The 13,011-nt window shown below is 39.9% G+C and overlaps 1 protein-coding gene across 6 annotated transcripts in view; it reads left to right on the plus strand.

Annotated features, from left to right (window-relative positions):
- Positions 1–356: 356 nt before the first annotated feature.
- Positions 357–13,011, plus strand: part of LGALS8 (galectin 8) — an 84,767-nt gene continuing 72,112 nt past the window's right edge. For 4 of the 6 annotated variants that reach the window (XR_013179183.1, XM_077168428.1, XM_077168424.1 and 1 more), the window contains exon 1: positions 357–434. The gene's annotated coding sequence lies outside the window, so the exon portion shown is untranslated. Of the gene's footprint in view, positions 435–1,478; positions 1,581–13,011 lie in introns of all 6 variants that reach the window. The other 2 variants (XM_077168425.1, XM_077168426.1) reach the window with 2 other exon arrangements.

A 13,011-nucleotide genomic window follows, 5' to 3' on the forward strand; every position in this document is an offset into this window, starting at 1 on the left:
CACAGAAGCTCACAGAGGAGGCCACTGGAACAAATGCTGAAGGCAGTGAAACTGGGGAGCCCAGCAGCTGCTGGCCGTGTGTCTTCCTATGTGACAGAGGTGTCCCAGATACCAGCAGCCTTTCTTTGGAGTCCAGTTATCATCCGGTTGGTGCCTTAATTTGGATATTTTTCTTATGGTCTAAGAACTGTATAAGTTATAAATCTCCATTATAAAAGTCAACCTATTTCATGTATATTGCATTCTGGCACCTTTAGCAAACCAAAACACATCACATTCTTTGAGCCATTGTGATGAATTAATTCAATTCAGATTCCTCTGAAGATCTCTCCTACCCCCAAGATTCTTTTATTTTATGACAAAATCATAATCTAGAAGCTTGCTTCTCACACCTGAGAAGACTATTTTGGACATGACCCTGTAAAACACAAGAGGTAAGCCTGATGAATTTGAACACAAGGGGTCTAGAGAACGAAGAGATTGAGTGCTCTTGGGTGATGCTAGTACTATTGGAAGATTAGTTTAAAGCAAAATGATTCAAGAGGAAATGAATCCATTTAGAGTGGGGAGAATGATGAGAAAAGGTAGATGGTACCTACCATGAAGCTTCTTTGGGAAGTAGACATGTATATAAAAAAATGAGAGTTGTGGTTTTGTCAAGAACACATTCCTGAAGACCTTGCAAAACTTAAAAACTGCATAATCCAAACCTCCATAATCTCATGGAAATAAATGAAAAACAAGAGTGAGTATTTTCAGAGCTCATAAATCTATAACTATTGTGACAAGATATTGCTTTAATATTACTTCTTATTTATCATTATTATCACCAAAGTTTTCAGAGTTCTGGATCTAATCTCAGAGCATGATACATCAAGGGAGTTGTTTAAAGTACTTCATGGTATTTTATTGTGTCTAACTCATGTTCCAAAGTTATTGTTTTGCAGGTGTATTTTCCCAGCAGTGGCAGCACCATTTAATGAGTGCTTGTATGCAATTGTTCCATGGTAAAAAAAAAAAAAAAAAGATTTAAAAATTATAACAAAAGCAAAACATAGCACAGTTACACAATAAACAAAATCACTAGCAGAACTTCCTGTCAACATAGTTCACAGGATTAATAAAAGATGGCAGATTTTTTAAAAACAGTTAATGCTGCCAAGTTAAAAGAGTATATACAGTTTATAATTCATAAGTGTAAAACCATGTTTTTTTACTAGAGATTCTTTAATTTGGCCAACTTATACTATTTCACATTTTGCTTATAAGACCTCATATTTTATGTCACACTATTCCTAAGTTTGCAGCTACACTGAAGCCATATAAATGTGGCTTCATGGGTAAGGAAAGAGGAAGACAAAGATAAATGAAAGACAAATGGATTAATCCAGAAGTGATCCTTCCACTCTTAGAACTCTATGAGTTCTTTGCAAATAATTTGCAACATCTATACCATTGTTTTGAACTGATTTTCACAGCTATCCATATGTTTTTTGGGGGGAAGTGATCTCAAGCACATTGCCATAATCATCCCTTCTCTCCTGCATCATCTGTTTCTCCTGCTCTACTGGATCATTCTTGTAAGTAGTCAATAGCCTGGTTATAAATGTTCAACATTAGGCTCTACAGTGGGAAAAAAAGCCCTACATTGTAGCAGTCACCTATTTCCATGGTGTAAATACACTCTTCCGGCCAACTGCAAGATACCAACAGGACACCACCAAACAAAGAGTTTGGAAGAGTTGTGCACAACTGGCACTTGCAGAGGGGGATTGAGCCAGCTCCAGTATACCCACGAAAGTGCTTTTTATTCAGGTCACAACCCATTAGTGGGTCTTGTAAACAATTAAGTGGATTATGAGCAGCATTTCTTTTTTTTTTTTTTTTTTTTTTTCAGATCTTCTTCCCAACTGCAGCTGGGAAGGGAGGGCTTTTTTTTTTTTTTTTTTTTTTAATTTTTATTTTTATTTTTTTTATTAACGGAAAGAAAAAAAAAAGAAATTAACACAACATTTAGAAATCATACCATTCTACATATGCACTCAGTAATTCTTAACATCATCACATAGATGCATGATCATTGTTTCTTAGTACATTTGCATCGGTTTAGAGGAACTAGCAACACAACAGAAAAAGATATAAAATGTTAATATAAAGAAAAGAAATAAAAGTAGTAGTAATAGTAAAAAACAACAACAAACAAACCAACAAGCAAACAAAAACAAAAAAAACCCTATAGCTAAGATGCAGCTTCATTCAGTATTTTAACATGATTACTTTACAATTAGGTATTATTGTGCTGTCCATTTTTGAGTTTTTGTATCTAGTCCTGTTGCACAGTCTGTATCCCTTCAGCTTCAATTACCCATTGTCTTACCCTGTTTCTAACTCCTGCTGAACTCTGTTACCAATGACATATTTCAAGTTTATTCTCGAATGTCCGTTCACATCAGTGGGACCATACAGTATTTGTCCTTTAGTTTTTGGCTGGATTCACTCAGCATAATATTCTCTAGGTCCATCCATGTTATTACATGGTTCATAAGTTTATCTTGTCTTAAAGCTGCATAATATTCCATCGTATGTATATACCACAGTTTGTTTAGCCACTCTTCTGTTGATGGAGATTTTGGCTGTTTCCATCTCTTTGCAATTGTAAATAACGCTGCTATAAACATTGGTGTGCAAATGTCCGTTTGTGTCTTTGCCCTTAAGTCCTTTGAGTAGATACCTAGCAATGGTATTGCTGGGTCGTATGGCAATTCTATATTCAGCTTTTTGAGGAACCGCCAAACTGCCTTCCACAGTGGTTGCACCCTTTGACATTCCCACCAACAGTGGATAAGTGTGCCTCTTTCTCCGCATCCTCTCCAGCACTTGTCATTTTCTGTTTTGTTGATAATGGCCATTCTGGTGGGTGTGAGATGATATCTCATTGTGGTTTTGATTTGCATTTCTCTAATGGCCAGGGACATTGAGCATCTCTTCATGTGCCTCTTGGCCATCCGTATTTCTTCTTCTGGTAGGTGTCTGTTTAAGTCTTTTTCCCATTTTGTAATTGGGTTGGCTGTCTTTTTGTTGTTGAGTTGAATAATCTCTTTATAAATTCTGGATACTAGACCTTTATCTGATATGTCGTTTCCAAATATTGTCTCCCATTGTGTACGCTGTCTTTCTACTTTCTTGATGAAGTTCTCTGATGCACAAAAGTGTTTAATTTTGAGGAGCTCCCATTTATTTATTTCCTTCTTCAGTGTTCTTGCTTTAGGTTTAAGGTCCATAAAACCACCTCCAGTTGTAAGATCCATAAGATATCTCCCAACATTTTCCTCTATCTGTTTTATGGTCTTAGACCTAATGTTTAGATCTTTGATCCATTTTGAGTTAACTTTTGTATAGGGTGTGAGAGATGGGTCTTTTTTCATTCTTTTGCATATGGATATCCAGTTCTCTAGGCACCATTTATTGAAGAGACTGCTCTGTCCCAGGTGAGTTGGCTTGACTGCCTTATCAAAGATCAAATGTCCATAGATGAGAGGGTCTATATCTGAGCACTCTATTAGATTCCATTGGTCGATATATCTATCTTTATGCCAATACCATGCTGTTTTGACCACTGTGGCTTCATAATATGCCTTAAAGTCAGGCAGCGCGAGACCTCCAGCTTCGTTTTTTTTCCTCAAGATGTTTTTAGCAATTCGGGGCACCCTGCCCTTCCAGATAAATTTGCTTATTGGTTTTTCTATTTCTGAAAAATAAGTTGTTGGGATTTTGATTGGTATTGCATTGAATCTGTAAATCAATTTAGGTAGGATTGACATCTTAACTATATTTAGTCTTCCAATCCATGAACACGGTATGCCCTTCCATCTATTTAGGTCTTCTGTGATTTCTTTTAACAGTTTTTTGTAGTTTTCTTTATATAGGTTTTTTGTCTCTTTGGTTAAATTTATTCCTAGGTATTTTATTCTTTTAGTTGCAATTGTAAATGGGATTCGTTTCTTGATTTCCGCCTCAGCTTGTTCATTACTAGTGTATAGAAAAGCTACAGATTTTTGAATGTTGATCTTGTAGCCTGCTACTTTGCTGTACTCATTTATTAGCTCTAGTAATTTTGTTGTGGATTTTTCTGGGTTTTCTACATATAGTATCATATCGTCTGCAAACAGTGATAGTTTTACTTCTTCCTTTCCAATTTTGATGCCTTGTATTTCTTTTTCTTGCCTAATTGCTCTGGCTAGAACTTCCAACACAATGTTGAATAATAGTGGTGATAGTGGACATCCTTGTCTTGTTCCTGATCTTAGGGGGAAAGTTTTCAATTTTTCCCCATTGAGGATGATATTAGCTGTGGGTTTTTCATATATTCCCTCTACCATTTTAAGGAAGTTCCCTTGTATTCCTATCTTTTGAAGTGTTTTCAACAGGAAAGGATGTTGAATCTTGTCAAATGCCTTCTCTGCATCAATTGAGATGATCATGTGATTTTTCTGCTTTGATTTGTTGATATGGTGTATTACATTAATTGATTTTCTTATGTTGAACCATCCTTGCATACCTGGGATGAATCCTACTTGGTCATGATGTATAATTCTTTTAATGTGTTGTTGGATACGATTTGCTAGAATTTTATTGAGGATTTTTGCATCTGTATTCATTAGAGAGATTGGTCTGTAGTTTTCTTTTTTTGTAATATCTTTGCCTGGTTTTGGTATGAGGGTGATGTTGGCTTCATAGAATGAATTAGGTAGTTTTCCCTCCACTTCGATTATGTTGAAGAGTTTGAGGAGAGTAGGTACTAATTCTTTCTGGAATGTTTGATAGAATTCACATGTGAAGCCGTCTGGTCCTGGACTTTTCTTTTTAGGGAGCTTTTGAATAACTAATTCAATCTCTTTACTTGTGATTGGTTTGTTGAGGTCGTCTATTTCTTCTTGAGTCAAAGTTGGTTGTTCATGTCTTTCCAGGAACCTGTCCATTTCTTCTAAATTGTTGTATTTATTAGCGTAAAGTTGTTCATAGTATCCTGTTATTACCTCCTTTATTTCTGTGAGGTCAGTAGTTATGTCTCCTCTTTCATTTCTAATCTTATTTATTTGCATCCTCTCTCTTCTTCTTTTTGTCAATCTTGCTAAGGGCCCATCAATCTTGTTGATTTTCTCATAGAACCAACTTCTGGTCTTATTGATTTTCTCTATTGTTTTCATGTTTTCAATTTCATTTATTTCTGCTCTAATCTTTGTTATTTCTTTCCTTTTGCTTGCTTTGGGATTAGTTTGCTGTTCTTTCTCCAGTTCTTCCAAGTGGACAGTTAATTCCTGCATTTTTGCCTTTTCTTCTTTTCTGATAAAGGCATTTAGGGCAATAAATTTCCCTCTTAGCACTGCCTTTGCTGCGTCCCATAAGTTTTGATATGTTGTGTCTTCATTTTCATTTGCCTCTAGGTATTTACTAATTTCTCTTGCAATTTCTTCTTTGACCCACTTGTTGTTTAAGAGTGTGTTGTTGAGCCTCCATGTATTTATGAATTTTCTGGCCCTCCGCCTATTATTGATTTCCAACTTCATTCCTTTATGATCCGAGAAAGTGTTGTGTATGATTTCAATATTTTTAAATTTGTTAAGACTTGCTTTGTGACCCAGCATATGGTCTATCTTTGAGAATGATCCATGAGCACTTGAGAATAAGGTGTATCCTGCTGTTGTGGGATGTAATGTCCTATAAATGTCTGTTAAGTCAAGTTCATTTATAGTAATATTCAGGTTCTCAATTTCTTTATTGATCCTCTGTGTAGATGTTCTGTCCATTGATGAGAGTGGTGAATTGAAGTCTCCAACTATTATGGTATATGTGTCTATTTCCCTCTTCAGTGTTTGCAGTGTATTCCTCACGTATTTTGGGGCATTCTGGTTCGGTGCATAAATATTTATGATTGTTATGTCTTCTTGCTTAATTGTTCCTTTTAATAGTATATAGTGTCCTTCTTTGTCTCTTTTAACTGTTTTACATTTGAAGTCTAATTTGTTGGATATTAGTATAGCCACTCCTGCTCTTTTCTGGTTGTTGTTTGCATGAAATATCTTTTCCCAACCTTTTACTTTCAACCTATATTTATCTTTGGATCTAAGATGTGTTTCCTGTAGACAGCATATAGAAGGATCCTGTTTTTTAATCCATTCTGCCAGTCTATGTCTTTTAATTGGGGAATTCAGTCCATTGACATTTAGAGTTATTACTGTTTGGATAATATTTTCCTCTACCATTTTGCCTTTTGTATTATATATATCATATCTGACTTTCCTTCTTTCTACACTTTTCTCCATGTCTCTCTCTTCTGTCTTTTTGTATCTGACTCTAGTGCTTCCTTTAGTATTTCTTGCAGAGCTGGTCTCTTGGTCACAAATTCTCTTAGTGACTTTTTGTCTGAGAATGTTTTAATTTCTCCCTCATTTTTGAAGGACAATTTTGCTGGATATAGGAGTCTTGGCTGGCAGTTTTTCTCTTTTAGTAACTTAAATATATCATCCCACTGTCTTCTAGCTTCCATGGTTTCTGCTGAGAAATCTACACATAGTCTTATTGGGTTTCCCTTGTATGTGACGGATTGTTTTTCTCTCGCTGCCTTCAAGATCCTCTCTTTCTCTTTGACCTCTGACATTCTAACTAGTAAGTGTCTTGGGGAACGCCTATTTGTGTCTAATCTCTTTGGGGTGCGCTGCACTTCTTGGATCTGTAATTTTAGGTCTTTCATAAGAGTTGGGAAATTTTCAGTGATAATTTCTTCCATTAGTTTTTCTCCTCCTCTTCCCTTCTCTTCTCCTTCTGGGATACCCACTACACGTGTATTTGTACGGTTCACATTGTCCTTGAGTTCCCTGATACCTTGTTCAAATTTTTCCATTCTTTTCCGGATAGTTTCTGTTTCTTTTTGGAATTCAGATGTTTCATCCTCCAAATCACTAATTCTATCTTCTGTTTCTTTAAATCTGTCATTGTAGGTATCCATTGTTTTTTCCATCTTTTCTACTTTATCTTTCACTTCCATAAGTTCTGTGATTTGTTTTTTCAGTTTTTCTATTTCTTCTTTATGTTCAGCCCATGTCTTCTTCATGTCCTCCCTCAATTTATCGATTTCGTTTTTGAAGAGGTTTTCCATTTCTGTTCGTATATTCAGCATTAGTTGTTTCAGCTCCTGTATCTCATTTGAACTATTGGTTTCTTCGTTTGACTGGGCCATATGTTCAATTTTCTGAGCGTGATCTGTTATCTTCTGCTGGCGTCTGGGCATTTAGTCAGATTTCCCCGGTGTTCGACCCCACAGCTTGAAAGATTTTTCTGCGCAATCTCTGGGTTCTGTTCTTCCTATCCTGCCCAGTAGGTGGCGCTCGTGGCACACGCCTGTCTGTGGGTTCCACCAGCGAAAGTTGCTGTGGGTCCCTCAACTCTGGAAAACTCTCGCCGTAGGGGAGGTTCGGCAACCGAAGCGTCTTGGAAGAATGCCAGCCGGCCCGGGGTTCCAAACGCGGGGAGGGTCGCCGGCCGTCGCAGCACAGGAGAGCGTCCGGCCAAATTAGCCAGTCGGCCCGGGGCACCAAGCGTGGCGGGAGGGCGCCAGCTGTCGCAGCCCGGGAGAGTACACTGTTCCCAGCCGACGGGGGAGTCACGTGTTTGGAAAGGATCCCCCGGTCACTGTTCTCCGCAGTCTGGGGATTTCCGACCCAACTATCTCAGTTGTTCCGGGGGGCCTCGTGTGGTGGGGGCACCAGCCGCCACGGCCAAAGGGGACTGCCTGTCCAATTCTACCAGCTGGCCCAGGAAGGTGGAAGGGAGGGACTCCGGTCGCTTGCCATCCCACCCAGGAAAGCCCGTGCCCCTTGGTGATCTCACCGGAGCTGGTTCTCCCAGATAGTCAGCCGTTCCAGGATGGGGTACGCTGTCCCTTTGATCTCCCTCGTGGTTCCGGGAGCTGCTCTGTATTATCTCCACTCCCCCAGTAGCTGTTCTGGAGGAGGAAAGTTGAGGGCGGCAAGGCTGTCGAGGCTGGTGGCGGAGGAGCACGGTGAAGGCGGGGGAAGAGGGCACCGTGGTGGTTGGAGAGCAGCCGGAGCAGGAGGGGGAGGAGAGGGGAGAGGGAGGGCGGGCGGCTTGGCTGCTGCGGGGCGTGGGCGCCGCGCGGCGGGCCGGCGGAGAAAGAGAGGGGAGAGGGAGGGCGGGCGGCTCGGCTGCTGCGGGGCGTGGGCGCCGCGCGGCGGGCCGGCGGAGAAAGAGGAGCAGCATTTCTTAAAATGAAAAAGTAGAGTGTTTCAGATATAATAATGGTATTGTTTTGCAAAATTTTGTTTCAATAATTTTCAGTATGCATGTGACAAGTCACATTGAAAATATTCATATTGTAGGCTACTTGAAAAAAAGGACGAAGGCCACTGCTGAATTATTTCATTTCCTTTTTACAAACAAGGACCCTCCCCCCCCAAAAAAAAGAAACCCTAAATCTTCCTTTATCCCCATTGTCACTTCAGTTCCGAAGCTTTTGCTGTTCTTGTTCACAGATGAACTTCTGGAAAGAACTATAATCACTATCTTCATCACTTCACCTCACCTTCCTCGACTCACTTCAGAGTCAGTGCCACCAATGACCTCCATGTTGCTAAATTCACTGGTCAATTCTATATTCCTTGACCTCTCAGCAGCATTTGACACAATTGTTGCTTTCCGCCTTTTAAAACCCTGTCTTTGGGGGTGCACGGGTGGTTCAGTGGTAGAATGTTTACCTTCCATGTGGGAGATCCAGGTTTGATTTCTGGACCATGCACCTAAAAACAAAAAACCCCTGTCTTTGGCTTCTGTGACACCACTCTGAGGAAGTTTTCCTTCTGTCTCCATGGTTACCCCCTCTCACTCTCTTTCACTGCCTCCCCTCCTCAGCTTATCCCCCCAGGGCTAGGTTATCTTCTCCATCTAACTACTTTCCTAGGTGATCCCATTAAATTTCATGACATTATATCATATAATTTCTTCTCACCCATTAGGCTTCAGCTATGCTGGTGACCTCTCTATTTTCTGAACACACTAAATGCATTCTATAAAGCCTTAGTGACTTTGTATTAGTTGTTCCCTCAGCCTGGAATGCTCTTTCCCAAGACTGCCAAATGGCTCCCTCTCTTTCATTAACCAGCAGCTTAAAGTTCACTTCCTCAGAGAGGCAGTCCATAGCACCCAATTAAAGCAGCCACTAGACACTATTATATCATCCATTAAAAAAATAAAAAAAACTTTCTGTTTTGAAATATTTTCAAACTTTCAGGATAGTTACAAAAATAATACAAACCCCACACAGAGAACTTCAACTTTCCCATCCCCCCAAATGGAAGCTCTATACTCATTATGCATTAACTCCCTAGTCCCCTGCTCCTGTTCAGGCAACCTAAACTTTAAGTTTTGTCTCTATGAGCGTGCATATTCTCCAATATTTTCTTTGTGGTTACCACGGGGCTTACATTTATAACAACCCTGTTTGTTTAGATACCAACTTAATTTCAAATTATGTTCCTATAACCCTCCATCCCCCCAAATTTATGTAGCTCTTGTCACAAATTACGAGTTTATACATTGGGTCCAAAATCACTGATTTCTCATTACATTTTATACATTTGGCTTTTTGATCCTGTAGGGAGTAAAAGGTGGAGTTACAAACCAAAAATACAATAGCATGGGCATTTCTATTTACTCATGTCATCACCTCTACTGGAGGAGCTCTACTTCTTCATGTGGTTTGATTCTGTTATCTATGGTCCTTTCCTTTCAACCTACAAAACTTTCTTTAGCTTTCCTTGTAAGACTGGTCTAGGGGTGACAAGCTCCCTCAGCTTTTGTTTATCTGGGATGTCTTAATTTCTCCCTCATTTCTGAAAGACATTTTGCTGTATATAGAATTCTTGTTTGGCAATTTTTTGCTTTCAGCACTTTAAATATGTCAATTCATTGCTTTCATGTCTCTGTAGTTTCCAGTGGGAAATTGGCACTTAATGTTATTGAGGCTCCCTTGTATTTGACACATTGCTTTTCTCTTGCAACTTTCAGAATTCTTGTTATCTCAAGCATTGAAAAGTTTGATTATGATATGCTGCAAAGAGGGCCTATTTGTATTTATCCTGTTTTTTCAGTTGAACATCTTGGATCTGTATATTCATGTTTTGGGAAGTTTTCAAACATGATTACTTTGAATAGTCCCTGCCCCTTTCTCTCTTTTCTTTCTCGGATTCTGATGATGGGTATATTGGTGTGCTTGATAGCGACCCATGGGTTACTCAGGCTGTGTTCACTTTTCTTACATTTTTTTCCTTTCTTCTCCTGAGACTGGATGTTTTCAGTTGTCTTATCTTCAAGTGCTTCTATCTTCTGCCAGCTCCAAGCTGCCACTGAATCCCTCTACAGAATTTTTAATTTCTGTTACTGTGATCTTCAGGTGTGTTTTGTTCTTTTCACAATTTTTATCTCTCTATTGATATTCTCTTTTTGTTCACCTATCATTTCCCTGATTTCCTTTAGTTCTCTGTCATGTTTTTCTTTAGCTCTTTGAGCAGATTTAGGACCATTTTAAAAAAGTGTTTGTCTGGGGTACCAGGTCTGGATTTCTTCATTCATGATTTCTAACGCTTTAATCTTCTCCTTTGCAAGGACCATCAATTGTTGTTTCTTTGAATGTTTTGTAACCTTTTGCTGAAATCTGACATTTTGATATTTGCATGTATTGTATTGTCACTGGAATTAAACTCTGAGGCTTGTATCCATCTAGTGTTATAACAGAGCTTTCCTCGAATGCCAGGCGCAGACCAAAAAAAAAAAAAAAGGAAAGAGGAAGCACCTTTCCCAGTCTTTGCAGATTAATTTATGTGAGTCCTCTCCTTCAGGCTTATTCATACAATGATCTTAGAGGACAGCTTCCAGGCCAAAGTGTAGGGGGCCTCCCTGATCCTTTCTATGCTCCCCTCTGTTCTGGGTATGTGTGGGGGTCCCTAGGTCAGTAAGAAGTCCCTTTCTTACTGGTTATACCCCTCTTCCCTAAACAACAGTTTCCTTGTGGTCACAGGCACTGCACTGTATGTCCTACAGTGAGCAATCCCTTGAGTTACCCAAGACAGCATGACTTGACTTGTATGTCCTACAGTCAGCAATCCCTTGGGTTACTCAAGAGAGTATGACTTGACTGTTTTATGTATTATATAGGAGAACATGATGAGCTATCTTCACATGAGGACAAGTTCTTGACGGCAAGTCCCTCAAGCCACCACCAGATAGACTGGGCCAGGCATACATTCTCCCAGTATTCACATGAGGGCTATGCTGTTCTCTCCAGAGTGGGGACCAGAGAGCTGCACAGGGAATGTGGGCTGGCTCCACACTGAGCTAGGATGGGATGAAAGAGGGGCCAGCCAGGAATGCCACAAGAACCTCCCACTTTTTAAGTGGCTTTAAAAAAAATTTTTTTTTGGCACTTGCCCTGTTACTGCAGTCCTTTAACTATTTTTTGAAGCTCTGAGAAGGATATTTTTGCCAGTTCTTGCTGATTGTTCAAAGCTCCTGTGGGAGGACAGAGAGCCCTGAAGCATCTCACTCTGTCATCTTGATTGGGGTGGGGCACATCATACTATTTTTATCTCTAAAATGTTGTGGGGTGCACCAAAAGAGAGACCACACAAGTCAAAGCAATTTGCAAGCCAATTAGGAGTCTTTATTAGCGACTGCCTCAGAAACTCAAGAAGGAGGAATCAGAGAGCAGCCCCGAGAAGTTCTCAAGGGGGGCTTATAAAGGTAAAAACCACAAGCATACCCACAGAAGCAGGAAAAAGGACATTATCTTTTTGAGCCACATCTTGGTTTGCAGCTGTAAGCAAGCAATCTTATCTACAGAACCAGAGCAATGCCATTTGCTCTTGCACAATACATCCCATTCTTTTTGTTTCTTAACAATGATTATTGTTCAATTTTTAACTCTTGGGAACTTCCTGCCCTGGATCTTGGGACTCCGGATACCTTCTTCTTGCTAGGGCCTGATTTATTGCTCCTGACCCCCCACATAAAATACACCACTATCTAATTTGTGTTGTTTGCAATTTTAAATTCTGTGGTCTTAAGGGTCTCACTGAGAATTAGCATTTGAGTAAACACTAGAAGGAGGAAAAGGTAACTGCTGCAAAGATTCTGAGTGGGAGTGTAAGTCATTTTGAAACAATGGCAAGGCCAGTGTGACTGAAGAACAACTGAGGAGGAAAATAGGAAATGCAATCAAAGTGTGTAGAATGGGGGGTGGGAGGGCACCATGATGTGCTCTTGCAAGGACTTGGATCTTTACTCCAAGGATGATCACAAAAATAGATTGTAGGGTGGGCCACAGTGGTTCAGCAGGCAGAGTTCTTGTTTGCCATGCCAGAGACCTGGGTTTGATTCCCAGTGCCTGCCCATGCAAAAATAAAAATAAAAAAAGATTGTAGAGGGGCAAGAGCAAAAGCAGGGAGACAAATTAGAAGGATATTGCAATAACTTAAGTAAGAAATGTGGGATGCATTTTTTATGTCTCTTTATCTAGAAGACCCTGTTCTAGTTTCCTAGCTGTTGGAATGCAGTATACCAGAAACCGAATGGCTTTTGAAAAGGGGAATTTAATAAGTTACTAGTTTACAGTTCTAAGGCCAAGAAAATGTCCCAATTAAAACAAGTCTATAGATATGTCCAATCTAAGGCACCCAGGAAAAGATACCTTGGTTCAAGGCCAATGAAGTTCAGGGTTTCTCTCTCAGGTGGAAGGGCACGTGGTGAACACAGTCAGAATTTCTCATCTGGAAAGGCACATGGTGAACACGGTCAGGGTTCTTCTCTCATCTGGAAGGGCACATGGCAAACACGGAATCATCTGCTAGCTTCTTCTCCTGGCTTCCTGTTTCTTGAAGCTCCCCAGGAGGCATTTTCCTTCTTTGTCTCCAAAGTTTGGTGGCTGTCGGACTCTGCTTCTCG

Source organism: Tamandua tetradactyla, chromosome 7 (assembly GCF_023851605.1).
Source record: "Tamandua tetradactyla isolate mTamTet1 chromosome 7, mTamTet1.pri, whole genome shotgun sequence".
NCBI classification, from domain to species: domain Eukaryota; kingdom Metazoa; phylum Chordata; class Mammalia; order Pilosa; family Myrmecophagidae; genus Tamandua; species Tamandua tetradactyla.